General features: G+C 47.7%; 1 protein-coding gene across 2 annotated transcripts in view; it reads right to left on the reverse strand.

Moving 5' to 3' along the window:
* Positions 1-8,661, reverse strand: part of PIEZO1 (piezo type mechanosensitive ion channel component 1 (Er blood group)) — a 108,887-nt gene that overhangs the window by 62,926 nt on the left and 37,300 nt on the right. The window lies entirely within an intron of this gene.

Here is an 8,661-nt window from a genome sequence, read left to right on the forward strand (position 1 = left end):
ACAAATCTGAACAAATGCTCAACAAAGACCGGGCATCATCTATCCACTGCATAAACGTCACGCAGGCAGAAGAGGATGAATGATGAATAAACTGGTTGTTTGGGCTTCAGCCACAATGAGCACAAATGGGGGGGATATAGCAAGGAAAGAGGGCGATTCCTAAAAGCATAACAAATGCTTGCTTGGATTTTTCCAGGTTCTTTTCTTTTATGTCTTTCCATCCCTCTCCACAGGATCACAGGAGGCAAGCTCACGGGTAAGGACTGAATCCTGCCAAGCTGCCCAAACAAGCTGTCATTTTCCTGGGTCAGACATTGATCATCTGTTGCTGAACCACCCAGCAGGGCTGGCAGAGAACAGAGAGGCCACAGATGTTTCCCTCTGGATGGCTCCGAGTGAAAGGAAAGATGGTTAAGAAATCTGAACAGAAGCCAAGCCCACAGAGGCGAGAGCTATCTAGGGTCAAAGCTCTCTCCGGAGTTGGCCAGCATCGCCCAAGAGAAGCGGAACAACACAGATGTGATCAAACAAGACCCACACACAAGAACATGGCTAGTCATGCTGGATCAGGCACCATCTCTTACTTTTGACAGCTTGGGGGAGGCTCTCCCCCCCCCCCAAGAAGCAGCCTGGGAGCGAGGGGCAACAACACATGGCCCGCCCGCAACTCCCAAGCCTTCCCCGAGCTTCAAAATGAAGGGGGAAGGGGGGAAGGCAGGTGGGAAGGTGGCACAGCTCTGTTCCTTCCCCCTCAGTGATGACACCCGGGGTGGCCCACCCCCCACAGCACCCCCTTCCTCCACCCCTGGCCCCAGATTCCCTATCCTTTCTCCAGGGCTGAAGTGGGCCCAGGTATAGGGAATCTGTGGCCCTCCCAATGGTACTGACTACCATCTGCCCCAGCCAGCATGGCTAATAGCCAGAGATGGCAGGTCTTGTAGTCCAGCAACACCCAAAGGGCCACAGACTTCCAGTCCTGCTCTTGTTTCTGTGGCTGCACGATTAGCACATATAATGATAGATTTGTCTATCCGTCAATTTGTCTAACCCCCTTTTAAAAAGTATTGAAGCCAGCGGCCAGCACCACTTCCTGTGGCAGTTGAGCTAATTATGTGTTTGTGAAAAATAAAAGCTTTATTTTGTCTATCCTGAGTCCACGGCCAATTTGCTTCGCTGGATGAACCAGAGTTCTTGAAATGTGATGCAACTTTTTCTAGCCTACGACACTTTTAGACAGTAAATGGTATACTGTGGCATGATGTTTTGTTGAGATTCCACTATGTGGAGCAGCAAACGCAGCCTCACTCGCCGGTTCCGTCAACTGAGGCACACAATACCCAAAGGCCAGTCAAGGTATTTTGGAGCCTGAAGCAGAAAGCACCACCGATACCTTGCCTCAAAAAAGGATATGGTAGAACAATTCCCCCATGAGCAAAGGTTACAGCATTTGGGACTTTTTAGTTTAGAGAAAAGGCAACTGAGAAGTGACATGGTAGAAGTGTATAAAATTGTGCCTGGTGCAGAGAAAATGGAAAGAAAGGTTTTTATTCCTCTCTCGTAATACTAGAACCATGTTGTGAATCGTCCTGAGATCCACAGATGAAGGGCAAGATGGAAATTTAGTAAATAATTTTTTAAAAAATAAACTCAGGGCCATCTAATGAAGCTGATTGCTAGAAGATTAAGGGCAGACAAAAGAAAGTACTTCTTCATGCAACACATATTTAAACTGTGGAATTTGCTTCCACAAGAGCTAGTGAAGGGCACAAACAGGAATGGCATTAATGGAGGATTAGACAAATTCAGGGAGTGTAAGGCAATGAATGGCTAACCCCAATGGTTGTGTTCCACCTCCACAGTCAGTCAGTATGCTTGTGAATACCATTTGCTGGAAACCACAGAAAGACAGAATGTAGCTCTGTGAGGCGAACAGGGGTCTCCTGACAACTCTCAGCACCCTCAAAAACTACAGTTCCCAGGATTCTTTGGGGGAGAAGCTATGGCTGTTTAAAATGGGATGATACTGCTTCAAATGACCAGTGCAGATGGGGTCACACTTCTTAATGCATTCTAATTCTGGAGCTGCTGGTTTCAACTGTCCCTGCTATGGTTTTCTTGTTTGCTTTATTTAAATATAGCAGTCGGAGATAAAACATTCATGGGGACTGAAATGTTCCCTGCACTGGTTAATATGCATTTCCTTGTTGAAAAACAAAACAAAACCAGGAATTGGGGTGGTGAGAGTGCATGAGAGAAGAAAAGAGGAATGTTCAAGGAGGCAGCCGAAATAAGAGTGCATCCAGAGGACAGTTTGGGAGGCAAATGGGCAAAGATCCAAACTATGCCCACTTCTGGGCAGACTGTCAATTCCACACCCCTCTTGTTCCACCCCATTGAAGACAGTAGCTATGAGAAACTGCTGAAAAGACGCATTCATTTTTAAGGTAGCTGCTTTGCCTGTTTCTCACATTTTGGGTGCAGCAAACAGATGTGGGGACATCGCCACCCAGACATGGCTCAGCTGCAGGGATCAGCCTTGCTATATATAAATCGCTCTGGTTGACTACATCCAGAGCAGCAGTTTTTTCCATCCCCTCCAAGGAGGAGTTGCCCCAGTCTGGGGGTACTTTCAGACTGTGAGATTCAATCACACAGTGGCATATTCAGGCAGCACAATTAAAGTTGGACTTTTTATGTTATGGAAATTACCCGGAAAAGTGTGGGGTGACAATGGCTTGATGTCATATAACTTCCGTGCAAACAAATCAGAACGAATCCTCAATAAATAGCCAACTTTGTCTAACTGCCCCATAAACTTTGCACCACCTCCAAAGGTCCTTTTTATTGCTCATTTACAATGATTTGTGCTCATGATGGTATTGGGGTGGTTATACGCAATCCCGATCTCAATACTGTTTCCACATGCAAATGCTTTGGGATAAACATTATACTTCATTTCCAATCAGTCCATGGGCATAAAGGTTTGAGGAGCTGGTGTGCGTGCGTGCGTGCGTGTGTGTGTGTGTGTGTGTGTGTCTTCTGCCACATGTCTCATGTGTCTCTTCTTGCAAGAGTGTAGGGTGACCACATCCACTGCTGGCAGGCAACATGCACACACACCCTGCAGGGTTGGCCAAGGGTGTATGCAGCCCTCAGGCTAACAAAAATGTACACACACATACGCAGAGGGAGGTTTTGCAGCTTGTGCTGTTTTGCTTCATGGGCTCGGCTCGCCTTTCTGACTTTCTACGAACAAATCGCTTTGGAAACCCACAACGAAGGTGAAAGTGAACCAAAGGCAAGTGGCAGGGTGGGGAGGAGATCACTTTTCAAAACAGAGAGGGAAGGAAATTAGCCTTCCAGTAAGGCGTCTCTCGAAAAGGGGAGCAACAGACATGACTACAGTGCCCTTGCTTGTCCTTTCAAAGGCCAAAGCCCCTGGGCTGAGCTCTGCTATCAAACCACTCCTGCCAAGCAGACCACCAGCATGAGCTGCATGTGAACAGCAGGTGCCACATGGTGTTCAAACACCCCCTTAAAAATTAAAAAGGTACACACAAGGACATGACCTAAGAAAAGCTGCCCCTTTTTTCCCCAGGGGCTCCTAGCAATGGTTCTTTACTAAAGCTTTGCAGAGCCAGACTTTCCCTCCCCTCAGCCCAATTTCCACTAATGCAACCACTTAAGAAAACAAACTGTAATCACTTGAAAAGAGAACATGTCAGATTTCCCCCTCCCTCCCTCCCTTTTTCCTCCACCCCCCCACCTTCCCCAACAGCTCCTCCAACATAAGATTGCACAACTCTAAATGCACCAAAGAAGATGGGTTTTTTGGGTCTGTCTCCCTTTTCCCGTTCCAACCAGCCAGCTGCCAGAACTGCCTTTTTTCACCAGAAAAACACAACAAGCAGAAGGGGGTAAACTGCAGCGTGTGTTGTTTCTGGACAAAAATAAAAATAAAAATCAATCCACTGTAACGCTAAAAGAGGAAGAGGGAGGAGGTTGGAGGCAGGGATCAGAGTTTCAGCCAGAAAGGGGGGGGATTTTTTTTGCAAAATTATAGTGTGTCTGTTCACTTAAGCAATAGGCTCCAACCCACTGCCCCCCCCCACTGCACCCTGAAATACCTGTGCACATTCTCCCAGAATGAAGAAACATTCACCAGGCGAAAGGGTGAGAAAGAAGAGCAGATAGAAAGCGACTGGGACTGTCACCACTTCTTTGCTCCTCTGGCTTTTCAACGAGTTCTCTGCAGCTGACTCCACATGGCTGGAACAATGCCAGCTCCTTATTCTTTTGATGTGGCACTGTCATCACATCATGTTGCTAGTACGTCAAGCAAGCAAGTGCTTTTGGGCCAAAGCCCCGCAAGTCCCCATTCAAAGACAAGAGCACAAGAGGAGCAGCGGCTGTTGAGGCTGCGTTCAGTCAGGCTGAATCTCACCCACCAGGTGGCCTGAGGTGTGCAACAGGTCTGTTCTGAAGATTTCAGCCAGATAATGTGTGCAAAATGCTTCCGATATTCACAAGAGCAATCTAAATCCCAGGTATTATCAGCATTCCAACATTCAGTCTGCACATGACAAATTTGTAAGGTGGTGATGGTGGGTGGAGAAGTACAGCTATATTGCCATTTCCTCTCATACTAAGCTCCAAAGCAAGCAGCCTGTCTGCACTGCTTGCCTGCCTGTCTCCTCACTCCACTATAAGGATCTCCTCCCATTCACAAATGTAAAAGGAGTGTTTTGTTTAGGCCAGGGGTAAGCAACCTAAGGTCCAGGGGCCAGATGCAGCCCAATCGCCTTCTCAATCCGGCCCGTGGACGGTCCAGGAATCAGCGTGTTTTTACATGAGTAGAATGTGTGCTTCTATTTAATATGCATCTCTGGGTTATTTGTGGGGCCTGCCTGGTGTTTTTACATGAGTAGAATGTGTCCTTTTATTAAAAATGCATCTCTAGGTTATTTGTGGGGCATAGGAATTCGTGTCTCCCCCCCCCAAAAAAAAATAGTCCGGCCCACCACATGGTCTGAGGGATGGTGGACTGGCCCACAGCTGAAAAAGGTTGCTGACCCCTGGTTTATGCGAAGGAAAGAAGGGAGGGTGGGAGGGAGGGATGGGAACCTGACATCCCTCCTACATACCCCAACTTGTCCCAGAAAAAAGTGAATGCTCCAAAGCAAGATGGGTTTGAAGTGAACATCTCTCAGAACTGCTGTTCCCCTACCTTGTGCCTCCCGGGTGTTTCAGGTTACAAGGTCCACCAGTCTCAGCCAGCATGAGAGGTGCAGATGGAAGCTAATTAGTATTAGTATTTTTATTACAGTGGACGCTTGGGTTGCAAACGTGATCCGTGCGGGAGGCACGTTTGCAACCCGCAGCATTCACAACCCGCAGCGCTGCTTCTGCGCACACACGGGTTGCGATTCGGCATGCGCCGAAACCCAGAAGTAACCCATTCCAGTACTTCCGGGTTCAGCATGGTGTACAACCCGAAAATGCGCAACCTGAAGTGTCTGTAACCCGAGGTATGACTGTATTTTATTATTTATACCCCGCCCATCTGGCTGGGTTTCCCTAGCTGCTCTGGGTAGCTTCCACCAGAATATTAAAATGTCAAACATTAAAAAGTTCCTGATACAGGAAGTATTCCAAGAAATCTTGAGGACACCAGGTGGAGGAGGGCTGTCTTTGAAACACCTTCCCTCTGTCTAGAAATACCAGCACACTGTAGATGGTCTGGCCCAGAAGCTCCAGCTAGTGCAGAATGTGGCAGCCAGAGCTGCTCGCAGGAGCAGGTTCCTGGCAACACATTATTCCTTTGCTGAGAGAACTGTGCTGGCTGCCAATTTGCTATCAGCCCAAGGTAATGGTTCTTGTGTTAATTCGCAAAGTTCTAAACAACTTGGGCCCAAAGTCTCTTAACGACCGCCTGATTCCTTCTGCTCCATCTTCATCACTGAGTTTTCTGATGGGGAACTTCAAGCGTTGCCAAGTCCCTGAGGCTCGGACAGGAGAGCCTTTAATGGGGACCGAGCCTTTAGTGTGGCAGGTCCTGCCCTGTGGAACTCCTTGCCTGTAGAGTTCTGGTAGGAGTCATCCCTGCATTCTTTTAGACATCTTTTCAAAACTCTATTGTTTGGACAGGCCTCTGATTTATTTATTTTTAACCAACTAGTTTTTATTGCAAAAAAACAACAACAAAAACCCCTACACACCCAACCCTTCCATTTAAGCTCACTCTCAGCCCCAGAGGGGGAAAAAGGGCTGTATTCTAGCCCATTTGCAAAATCTTAGTTTAAGCATATGCAAACTTATAAATGCAAAGAAAATAACTTCCAGCAATTTAACTGTGTGCTAAACAATTATAAATTGTGCTGTTGGTGGAGGAAAGGAAAGGAGGAAATACAACAAGCAGGTTTTAAGTCAACTTAAAGCAGTTGCCAAGCAGGACAACATTAAAGACTGAATTTGTGGTCCATGTCCAAAAGATTTGCCTCATTTTTGTTTTAAACAGTGAAAGCTTTTAGAAAAAGAAATTCATCGATTGGAGTTTCAATATTTGGAGAAATCTTACAGATTTGAGAAGCTGGGGAGTTGAACTTTCTTTTTAGCATTTTAGATATGTAACAGCCTCTCCTTCAACTGTAAGTTGTTGTTTTTTTAAAATCATTAAAAAGCAAAGGAGGAAACTGAAAGTGTTTTGTTCAGTGATGGATTATGGCTTGTGACTTTGGAATTATCACACACAGGTCACACACAGCAGCAGCCCTCAGAACAAAAGCAAGAACTTGAGAATAGTTCTGCTGGATCTGACCAAAGGCCCATCTAGTCCAGCTTCCTTTTCTCACCATGATCAAACAGATGCCTCTGGGAAGCCCAAAAGCAGGACGTGTTTGCAACAGCTTTCTCTGCACTTCTGCTCCCCGGCACAAGGAATGAGATTTAAAGGATTGAGAAAGGGGGGAGTGTGAAACAATAATGAAAGTATGCAGATAATTAAGCATTTCCATGTCTGACCTTCTGCCTGCACCTCTCACCCACAAAAGCTTCATTTACCTGTTGACTATGCTGATTCTTTAGGATCCCAAGTGTGCCACAGTGGGCACACACAGCCAGCTCAATAAGAAGCCAGCTAAAGACCCGGCACACTTTGCCAGTATCTAAAAGCACAAGCCTGCATTTGCTTTCTTCCAATCCTGGGTTGATGGACAAATGAAAAGGTGACAGCAGCTGTCAATAGTCTGACCCAGAGAATTAATTGTGGCTGTAAACAGATCAGAACTAGACAAGATAGCTGAGCTGGTGGAATCCCGAACCAAGCTGGAGCTGGGAAGGGCAGAAAATCCAGTGTAGTATGAATACCTGCATTTTATGAAGTTATTATGAGGTGTTATTTAAACAATGCCTCTGATGTATATTGAGTTGCAAAAAAGAGCTAGGTCTCTGTTGCAGGGAGTATCAAGGGACATGGGTGGCGCTGTGGTCTAAACCACAGAGCCTAGGGCTTGCCGGATCAGAAGGTTGGCAGTTCGAATCCCCGGTGATGGCTGAGCTCTGTTGCTCCCGCCAGCCTAGCAGTTTGAAAGCACAAAGTGCAAGTAGATAACTAGGTACCGCTCTGGCGAGAACCATGCGCTGCTCTGGTTCGCCAGAAGTGGCTTAGTCCTGCTGGCCACATGCCCCGGAAACTGTACGCCGGCTCCCTCAGCCAGTAAAGCGAAATGAGCACCGCAACCCCAGAGTCGTCTGCGACTGGACCTAACAGGTCAGGGGTCCCTTTACCTTTACCTTACCACAGAGGCAGAGAATTGCCATCATGGCTAGTAGCCACTGATAGTTTTAACCTCCACAAATTGTTCAATCTTCTTTCACTTCTGGCCTCTAAAAACTCCACATCCAACACTCTATTCCAATCTACCCAATCAAGTGCCCTCCAGATGTTTTAGACCAGGGGTTGGCAACCTAAGGCTCATGGGCCACAAGCACCCCACGGGGGTCGTTTCACCAGCCCATGAGCCGCCCCCGAACCGAGCTACCCGCTTGGTGAGTCCCCCAACGTGGGGACTCGCTTCTGCCGTGCCGGAAATCAAGTCTGCACATGCGCAGGCGCTAGAAATTGCGTCTGCACAGACGGCAGAAATCATGGGCGCGCGATCTGGCCCACAGAGGGATCTCTGCTGGAGTGAACCTGCCCAGGCGAGGTAAACCTTGCTGACCTCTGTTTTAGACTAGGTACAGCTGGGGCTCATTGGAGTTGTGGTGTAAAACATCAGGAGATGTTTTATAGGGAGCCCTGGGGGCCTAAGCACCCACAAAAAAAATTGTTGTGGGTGCTCAGCACCCACACTGCAAGGCCCCCAATGCAATGTCTGATGCCTCGTGAAGCACCAGAAGTCACGTCCAAGGCCTTGTGAGGCCTCAGAGATGCTGACCGAGGCGTTCCTTCAGTTCCGAGGCCGGGGTGTGCGCGTGATGTCATGTTGCAATGTGACGTCATGACATCACACACACTGGGCACCCATAATCTGGGGCCCAAGTCGACTCCCCTGTCTGGAGAGCACTGGAGTGGCAAAGGCTGCCATATGCAGCCTGTCTTGTTTTATTCCCCTCTTCAGTCCTTCTCCATCCCTAGAGCTCACGGTGGGTAAGCAGAGCAAT

Source organism: Podarcis pityusensis (assembly GCF_964106645.2).
Source record: "Podarcis pityusensis genome assembly, chromosome: 8".
In the NCBI taxonomy this organism is placed as follows: Eukaryota; Metazoa; Chordata; class Lepidosauria; order Squamata; family Lacertidae; genus Podarcis; species Podarcis pityusensis.